Below are 8,421 nucleotides of genomic sequence, written 5' to 3' on the forward strand. Positions count from 1 at the left end.
AGAAGTCTCTAAAAATCAAAAAATATTTTTGAAAATTAATTAAAAAAACCCATCAGCTGTCATACATGGTCCTGAATGTCCTGAGAGGACAAAGATGTCAGAGTCTAGCTGCCCTCCTGTTCGTCTCTAAAGTTCTGCTTTCTTCAGAGGGTTTCATCCCACCCTGGCTGCGCTGAGACAGGCTCCCAATCCAGGCGACTTCTCACACCTACTAACGTCTTTATCAGTCGACTTTTAAAGTGTGGTGTTTTTAGTAAGTGTTTAAATTTATTTCTTTAGGGGATATCTACATTCATATTCTCTCTATTCTCTCCCTATCTTTCTCTTGCTCCCTCCGTTTTTTTTCTCTTACACACATATACACATACATACACATACATACGTAAATGCATACATATATACACACATATATGCACACACATACATACATACACATATGAACACACATACACACATACACAGTCACACACACATAAACATACAGACACTCATACCTACATACATACACACAGACACACACTCAGACACACATACATACACAGAGACATACACACACATACACACACTCACACACGCACACCCTTTTCCTTTTGTTTGGATCAGATTTTGCCTTTTTAATTTTGCTTAGCTGTTTAAATTGGGGCTTGTCCTTTATTCCAGGTGTAAGGGCATTCTGGCTATCAACTGGACAGACATGGGAAGAGGGACTCTCACTGAGGAATCATCTCTATCAGATTGACTAGTGGCATTTCTTGATTGTGAACTCATAAGAGAGGACCAAGCCTATTGTGGGTAGGCTGCCACTGGGCTGGAAGACTAGGTTGTACAAGAGAGCCAGCCGAACACAAGAATAAGAATAAAAACAAGACAGCAGCAGCATTCCTCCAAGGTTCCTGCCGACTCCCCTCAGTGATGGGCTGTGACAGGGAGTGTGAGCCACATAAACCTTTTCCTCTCCGAGTTGCTTTTTGTCGAGTTTACCACAGCAACAGAGAAGCAAGTTAACAGGTTAGCTTCAAACTGAATCTCTCTGCCTTGGCCTCCTGAGTTCCAGATGTACAGGCACACCTCCACAGCTTCACAGCTGGACTCAGAAACAAGCGAGCTGTGTGGGAGAGAGTATGGCCCAGAAAGGATTCCTCACCGAGACATTCCGAACATCGCTCACATGTGCCTATCCGGGCTTCCCAGCTCAGTAAGAACGCATATGATTGTCTGGCCACACCAGTGCAAATCCACAATAATATGTTTATTTTGCCAGAACCTGGCCCCAGGAAATCCTGTCATTCCAACACACCCTGGAGCATCTTGGGCTCCTCTAAAGTCTGCCATATGGAATACTGGGGTAAATTGTCTTCAGAGATGGGGGTGGATAAATGAAATTACGAGTGCCAGAGGACCATGGCTTTGCCAGTGAATTGTCAGTGCATTGTGTCTTTCAGTTATAGATTGCAAATGTGTATGGAGGATTCTCCAGCGGCCAGGCCACGGCATAAACGTCTCTAAGGCTGGCCTCTCACATTGACTCACTGTGGTGGGCCACGCACCTGTCGCCACCTTACAAGTGAGTGCACGGAAACACAGAAAACAGATGTAGTTTTCCTAGGTTAGACCCCTGGGAGGTGTAGATAGACACAGTCATCCAAAGTGCTGGCACCAAAGATCAGGTCCTCACTACCTCCTCACATGAGATCAGAGTTGGCAATGTTTTCTCTCAAGGGCCAGGGACTAAATATTTTAGGCTCTGTGAGTCAGACAGTCTCTGTTACAACTCTAGACAATATGAAAACAAATTGTGTTCTAATAATAATTTATTTAAAAAGAATGCCAGATTTGGCCTCTGGTTACAGTGTCCTCATCCCAACTCTAGATCAAAGGTTCTAAAACTTGAGTATGCTTTAAAGCCATAGAGATGGCTTATTAAATTCAAATTAGAGCCTGAAAACTTCCCCTGGTTCTGATGGATTAGGTCACAGGCAAGTTCCCGAACTATCTGTCTTTAGCCAGTCTCTAGCTTTTAGGACCAGGATGTCAGCTCTGGAGATGGAGATGGAAATTGTTTCTCTTGTTATTCACAGTACTTGATGATAAAGTGACTTCTGTGTAGGCATTAAAAAGATTCACCTATGAGTAGAAAATAAAATGAATGACTATATTGCAAATGTTAGATTGTTTTCAATTACTTCAAAATGTGCAAGAGAACCAAGGCTTTGTGGAAATTGTTGTAACTCAGAGGATGACATTGCCTAGTGTGGAAGACTCCTTTGTACCATACCTCAATGTATTTTTCTTAGTTCACATAAAGAAATTCTCAATTTTTCATACAGTCTCCAGTCTTGTTCAAGTTGCATTTAATGTACAAAGTTACAATTCTACAAAAGAAGCTTTTGCCCATAAGACATCAGTTCTTAGTGACTGGGAGCAAAGGGAACGAAGTTATAGGATTTCACAGAAGGCATTGCAGGTTTCCCCTTCTTTCCCCTCATTTTGAGAAAAAGTGAGCATAGAGGCAGAGTGGAAAAGTCAGCACATTGTCTTTTCTACACAGGGATTGGGCTTCCTGGTGTCCACCGGTACTGTAACTAACATTACACTCTCAGCACCTTAATTCCTGTTATAATGAAAGGGAAAACTTAACCTCTAAGCTCCTTCTTTTTCAAAGTTAATAGCTTACGTTCATGAGGTCGGCAAACAGATGGATCTGAAGACAACAATGTAAAACTGTGAAATCGCAGAATTAGTATTACTTTGTCAAGAGAGGATCTGAGCCCTAGGAGGGACTCTCAAGACTTCTGCTCTTCAGCCTTGTACCTTCGAGGACACTGGCTAGAACAACTGCATGTCCTTTCTGGCTTTGCAGATCTAACTAGGGGCAGAGCTGGATCAGACATCAGATGCCCGTGGATGTCCACTGACAAGTGTCTTCTTGCAGAGATTGCTAGGTTTGCAGAACCTAGGAGATATGAAAAGCCCTGGGGTTGCGTCTATTCAAAGAGCTTGGTTATCAGTTAAGTTCCTCCTCAATATTGTGTATTGGCTTTAATCCTTGGACTGAAACTATGTTTCAGTTTATAGTTGATAGAGAGGAACAATCATAAGACCAAAAGAAGAATGCTTCGTTCCCTGTGGAGGTCAAACACAGTGAGGGGAAGCATTATCTAGCTGTCTTGGGTAGGGATGGCTGAATTCTTCACATAAGTCTAAGGATAGGCACAGATATTTGAATGGTCCCTTACACCACAACAGCCCTGGTTCTCCTCTTCCTCTTCCTCCTCCTCCTTTCTTTCCCCTTTTTTCTCACACAAATGCAAGAATATGTTGTATATTGGTTTCCGACTTGACATGATCTAGAATTATCACTTGAAAGACAAGTCTCTGGGAATACCTATCTAGACCAGGTTAACTGAGGTGGGAAAACCTTCCTAGGGAGTGAAAGGCAGTATTCTATTGGCTGCGCTCTCAGACTTCATGAAAGGGTGAAGGCGGGCTGCTGATAAGGCATCTGTTTTCTCTGTTGCAAGGTGCAAGGTGCAAGGTGACTATTGGTGCAAGGTGACCAGGTGCCTTAACTTCCTGATGCTATGATTTTCCTGCTGCCATGATCTTCCTGCTTTTATCCTGCCACTGTGATCTTCATGATATGACGGGTTGTGTTCTTGAACTTTGAGCCAAAATAAATGCGTTTTTCTCCCTTAATTTGCTTTTATGGGGCTGTTTGCATGAGGCATTGATGAGGAAACTGGCAAGGGCTGAGGGAGGAACAATTTACTTGAATACATCTGGTGGATGTGTTCGGCTGGTCTATTAGCCTTGAGGTTGCCAGGGTATGCACACCTCTCTCTACTCAACCTCAGTGTGTGCTTTTGTTGCCCACTGCCCCAATGCTTCATCAGTTTGACCAAACAGGAATCAGAAGCAACTGGTCACAGGACTTTACAGTCAGGAACCTGACAGGAAGTACGGCCAGACTGTAAAGGCTCAAGGCCCACCCCCAGAGATTCGTTTTCTCTGGCAAAGCTCCGCCTCCTAAAAATTCCAAACCAGAGCCACCGACTGGCACCCAAATGTCCAACCACATGAACCCATGACAGTTGTTTTGCTGGCTGGAAATTTCATTATTCCTCACATGGATTGCATTATACACAATAGGCTAAGCTAGATCAGATGGCTCATATCTCATATGGCTTTACTTCTGTAGAAAGTGCTCTCATCTGATTTGAGTCACTTCAATATACCTAAGTTATTCCATTAGGAGGAAAGCTCTTTTGCCTGGTTGATTAGAGATTAAAGTTGACTTCTTACCTCATGTACACAATGGTGCTGTGTAAAGCTACATGGGCCCTAAGCAATATTTCTATATTAGTACAAGTTGGCGGGTGTTACAAGTTAGTTGGATATTTTTAGAATAATGTTTCTGCTGTAATCAATGTAAACTATCCATTTACAGTCATGTTAGAGCACTGACCTCAAAATTGTGTCTGTGAGATATATATCCCATGCAGAATTTTCTCCTGTTTCATTTAAAAATATTAGGCATAAAATGGAAAAAAAAAACAGCTTTCACAGTATAAATAAAATGATTTAATTTTTAGGTCTGTTTAAAATAAAATTGAATTCAGAATGTTAAGAGCGTTAGATAACTAGACACCATATGAAAACACAATGCCCAATTTTAAAAGATGTGTTCCATATTAGAAATGTGTCCCTCAATTGTTCCTACTGTTCTCAAAGTAAGTGAAGAATAAAATCCAGAAACAAAAGCTGAAACTTTGGCAGCTCTTGTTATAACTCAGCAAGGGGGCTGATTAGTGGTTGGTTGACATCATCATTTTTCTTCTAGAGACATTTTGCTGCTCTTACCCATGGCTTGGGAAACAGCATTGTGTCAGTGGGTGGGAAGTTCTCCTCAGACAATAGCTCGATGTACAATTCTGAGATCTGGATGAAGATGTCTCGACAGATGCAGAAGTCAACTCCATTGCTGCTGCTGTGAAATTAGTCAAACAGAGAACAACATCCTCCAGGGAATCATGCTAAGGTCACTGGTGACTTTGGCAAAAACAGCCTTTGTGGCATTGAAAATTCACAGGAGACAACTGAAGCAATGGGAAAATAATATTCTCAAAGTTTGCCATAAGCTCAGTGGCAATGATTTAATTCCAACTCATTGGAACTAAAGTCAGTGCAGGAAAAATCCACCCATCTTAATACTTAAGAAGTAGAAGAAATTAACCTGTTACAGAAGAGGACAACCACCTTAGAAAAGGTGTCACTTAAAGGGCAAGTGTTACTGAGGGAAAAGAATGAACACGGCGTTTGAAGACATTCTTACAACTACAGGCAAGCACTGTTGTCTCCATATATATCACAACTTTGTCATCCAACTAGCTCAAGGGGCATTTGTATGAACAACTTGGACCAACAGGTTTAAACTTGAATTTTGGAACTCCTTTACTATAGACCTGAGAAACAAAGTGTGAGTGTTAGTTTTCTCCTCAGAAATGGTAAATAACTTCATTGTCAAAGCAGGACATTAGAGGAAACACTGAGGCCCTGTGTCATGGCACAGGCTGTGGTCTTATTCCAGGAAAGCTTGGGGATTGAGTGGCTTCAGCTTCTCCCTGTTGTCACCAACCTGCCACCTGTGATATGGAAAGTTAAAAGGAAATGAAGCCTGGAAGCTGTCAGCAACTCAGCCTCAAGATGGAGACAGTCTCTTGACAACAAACTGTAAACCTCCTTCAGTTCTGTCCACCTGTTGCCCTCTCAGGGATGCCTACTCAGCTGTCTGACTTAAAAGCTCACCCCTTCTCCCACACACCTAGTATCCTTTCTGAACTATACAGTCAATATTCTCTTCACAGGGCACAAAGTACCTTCTAAAACACTATAGGTATGTCTTAACTTATGTTCTGCCTGTTACTGAGAATTAGAAAATCACCTTGGTACCTGGGCAAAATTCCCTAAATCTAAGACATCTCCCCAGCAAAGATAAAACAGAGACAAGGAAAAAGGTTAAACACGCTTTAATGAAACACAACTGCTGCAAAAGGATAGGGCATAGTTCAGAGGCCAAGAGAGATAAAGAAGGAAAGGAACAAAGAACCAGTCACTAGGATTTTTTCCTGGTCGCTTTTTAATTGGGGGTTAAAGGAGAGTTAGGGTAGCAGCCTGTGAACATGAAACAGGCCCGTTTGGACAAAGTCCAGCCTTTATCTTGTGGGCAAACAAAGGGAAAAGTAGTTAATGCTGTTCTATTAACTGTCGGTTTTTAATTTTGCAGATCATTGAAGGCTCTTCTGTAGACCCTAAACTCAGACGTGTTTGGAGATGAGGCTGTATGTAAGCATGCAATGTAACCTGTTTACCTGTGAGTGTTGCAGTCAGTTCAAAGCCCCTGCCATTGGTGCTTCTTTAAGTAGCAGTTCAAAGCCCCAAGCAGTTTTTCCTGTTGATGGTTAACTAAGTGGTGACAACTGGTTGCAGGGTGGGTAGCTAAAAGGCCTGTGTCAGTTTCCCGACGCCTCTTGAGAACCTGTCCCCTTTGTCAAACCCCGGCCTGCCTGAACACACTCAGGGGATGTCACAGCCCAGCCCTGCAGCACACTGTAGGGTGTGGCTGATAGAAGTGCGGCATGTTGACACTGACCAGCATCACAGCAGCAGACTGCACAGAGTACTGCCAGCCTGGAAAGGGTCCAGACTCAACACTCAAGTTACACTTACATATATGTGTGAGCATGTGTGAATGTGTGTGTGTGTTTACTTTTGAGATACTCTTGCTATACAGTACAGTCTGGCCTTGAATATGCAATCCTCCTGCCCTGACTTCTCAGTTCCAGGACTGCAGCTGTTCACCACAGCCCTCAGCCTCAAAGTGTGGGTCCTACTAAACACATATTACTTTTTGATACATATTTTTATGTGTGTGACTATTTTGCCTACATGTATATGTGGGTACCACATTTATGCCTGGTTCCTGTAGAAGCCAGAAACGGATTTCAGAGGCCCTGGAACTAGAGTTTTGGATGACCGTAATGGGTCACTGGGGTGTTGGAAACTGCCAGGAATGGACCCCAGGTCCTCTGTAACAGCAGCAAGGACTCTTAACCACTGAGCCATCTGTCTGGCCCTAAATATTTCACTCCATAAAATTGAAAAATTAACACTTGAATTGTTGTAAGCTAGGGACCATCTGTACAAACTTTACTTTCACTTTGGCAGCCGTCTCTTCCCCTCTCACTGGTAAGTAGACTCTACGAGGCCAGGATTTTTTGTCTTTTCTTTTCTGAAAGTGGTTTTGAATCTGTATTTAGTGCTCAATAATATCTACTGGCTGGCTGGTGGGTGATAACACAGGACCTGATAAATTAGGCTCTGCGTCAATAGTTTCACAGGGAGGAGGGGATTCCTGACTACAGATACATCTTTTCTTGAATGTGAGTCTTCAATTGCACAGTAACATACCAGGAGCTTCCTTTTAAAATGCGAACAACACAAGGGCCTGACATTATGTGGCACTAAATCTCAGTTAGCATAGCAAATCTTTCAGTCACGAGACCATAGACAAAAACAAGAATCACACACACACACACACACACACACACACACACACACACGCAAAGTCATCTTAGTATAAAACTGCAAACAACAGAAGCCGGAGAGCTGGAAAGTGACTGGGTAGAAGAATAGGCGACATTTTGAAAGCTGATTTCATAAAAGCAGTCATCAGTCTGCACGGCTGATGTGTCATTTTAACTCAGAATTCTCAAGTGGCTCTCACGCTGATTGTCAAGGGAGATAATGACTGGCTTTAAGACTCTTTGCCTCTCGGGACTCTGAGATTCAAGAATTGTCTGGAAGAAACACCAGAGTGTTTGTGGAGTGGTAGGAGTGGGGTGAGTGATGCTGGGAAAGGGGGCCCTGGAAGGAAAGATGCCCAAAGACAGTGTGCTGGTTTGTTTTTTGTCGACATGACACAACTATACATGTCTAGGAAGAGTGAATCTCAATTATAGAATTACCTTCAATCAGGTTGGCCTGTAGACAGTCAGTGGGGTATTTTATATTGATTAGTGATTGATATGGGAGGGCCCAGATTACTGTGGGCAATGTCAACCCAGGACAGGTAGTTTGGGATTATCTAAGAAGTCACACACACATGCACACATACTCACAGAGAGAGAGAGACAGAGACAGAGACAGAGACAGAGACAGAGACAGAGAGACAGAGAGACAGTGAGAAGGCTCAGAAAGCCTTGAGGAGCAGGAGGAGCAAGCCATTAAGGAACACTCTTCAATGGCGTCCGACTTAAGTTCCTACCTCCAGTTCTTGCCCTGCTTGAGTTCCTGCCTTGATTTTCCCTCAATAGACTGTGACCTGGGATATGCTGCTTTGATTATGGGTTTCACCAGAGCAAT

The sequence above is a fragment of the Meriones unguiculatus genome, chromosome 3, assembly GCF_030254825.1.
Source record: "Meriones unguiculatus strain TT.TT164.6M chromosome 3, Bangor_MerUng_6.1, whole genome shotgun sequence".
NCBI classification, from domain to species: Eukaryota; Metazoa; Chordata; class Mammalia; order Rodentia; family Muridae; genus Meriones; species Meriones unguiculatus.